The sequence below is a fragment of the Tupaia chinensis genome, unplaced genomic scaffold (genome assembly GCF_000334495.1).
Source record: "Tupaia chinensis unplaced genomic scaffold, TupChi_1.0 Scaffold146525_1, whole genome shotgun sequence".
Lineage (NCBI taxonomy): Eukaryota > Metazoa > Chordata > Mammalia > Scandentia > Tupaiidae > Tupaia > Tupaia belangeri.
This window is the reverse complement of record NW_006206380.1, coordinates 315238-317142: the sequence shown is the minus strand read 5'-3', so window position 1 is coordinate 317142 and position 1905 is coordinate 315238.

The window sequence follows — 1905 nt, the reverse complement described above, 5'->3', positions numbered from 1 at the left end:
CTAATTTTCAGCTTCCCCCCTCTCATATCAGACAATCACTAGCCATCTCCACTTAAGTTCTGAGCAGCCCCTTTCATGTGGCACACAAGCTGCATGGTTTCTATTTTTTGTTTCTAAAAGAGAATGTTTTTCTTTTTTCTTTTTTTCATGTTTTTTTTTTCTTTGTTTCCTTTTCCTTTTTCTTTTACCTTTCTCGCTTTTCTGCTGAGCCTCCACATACTGAGTTTCTGGACAGTTCTAGGTGCACAATAGCCAAATATCTGAACGATTTTAGCAATCTTCAATTCCCATAAACTTTGCTGCAAAAAGGGAGAAAAATGGAACTGCAAAGAGATTGCAGAACACTGCACACTTCTGAATGCTCGGATATAACTTCAAAAATTAGGAATAAATATATAATCCATCTTCTTAGCTCTTTGACTGTCTTTTTTCTTGCTAATTCTCAGTTTTTCCCCAACCATAGGACAGGTCAGTCAAAAGTCAACCTTATTTGAGCTCTGAGCAGCCCCTCTTAAGCAATGGGACAACTGAAGATTTTCTGCCCACAGTTCACCCTCCTGATCCCAAGATCTAGACAGGCCAGTCACATACCATCTACATTTGCTCTGAGTGGCCCCTTTCAAGTACTAGTACAACTGAAGATTTTTCTGTGCACACTTCACTCTCCTGACTCCAAGATCCCAAGATCTATTAGTTAGAACACCTTTGGTCTTCTCTCTGCCTCTCTCACCTCTCTCCTTCTCTCTCTCTCTCTATATATATAATGTATATTATATATATATTACATATATTAATTTTTATATATTAATTCTTAAACTTCTTAGCTCTTTCAGTCTTTCATCTTGCTAATTCTCACCTTTTCTCCCTCCCACATGGGACAGACCATTCACAAGATACCTACATTTTAGTTCTGAGGGGCCCCTTTTAGGTACCAGGACAACTGAATATTTTCCACCCAGACATCACCCTCCTGACCACAAGATCTAGATAAGCTAATCACAAGACATCTACATTTGTGTTCTGAGTGGCCCCTTTCAGGAACTAGGACACATGAAGGTTTTCTGCCCAGACTTCACCCTACTGACCTCAAGATCTACTAGGGAGACCACCCTCTACATTCTCTCTATCACTCTCCATGTCCCTCTCTTCTAAGGTTTATTATTATTATTATTATTATAAACTTCTTAGCTCTCTGACAGTACCTTATCTTGCTAATTCCTACCTTCCCCTGCAACATACACACATAGAGCAGGCCAATCACAGGCCAACTACATTTGAGCTCTAAGTAGTTCCTTTCAGGTACTAGAAGAACTGAAGATTTTCTGCCCAGACTTCACCCTTCTGACCCCAAGATCTAGACAGACCAATGACAACCCATCTACATTTGAGATCTGAAAGGCCTCTTTCAGGGACTAGGACAACTAAAGATTTTATGTCCAGACTTCACCGTCCTGACTCCAAGATCTAGTAGGTAGAGCACCTTCAGTATTCTCTCTATCTCTTGCTGTCTCTGTTTCTCTTTACTTTTTTTTTAGCTTTTTAGCTCTCTGTCTTTTATCTTGCTAATTTTCAGCTTCCCCCCTCTCATATCAGACAATCACTAGCCATCTCCACTTAAGTTCTGAGCAGCCCCTTTCATGTGGCACACAAGCTGCATGGTTTCTATTTTTTGTTTCTAAAAGAGAATGTTTTTCTTTTTTCTTTTTTTCATGTTTTTTTTTTCTTTGTTTCCTTTTCCTTTTTCTTTTACCTTTCTCGCTTTTCTGCTGAGCCTCCACATACTGAGTTTCTGGACAGTTCTAGGTGCACAATAGCCAAATATCTGAACGATTTTAGCAATCTTCAATTCCCATAAACTTTGCTGCAAAAAGGGAGAAAAATGGAACTGCAAAGAGATTGCAGAAC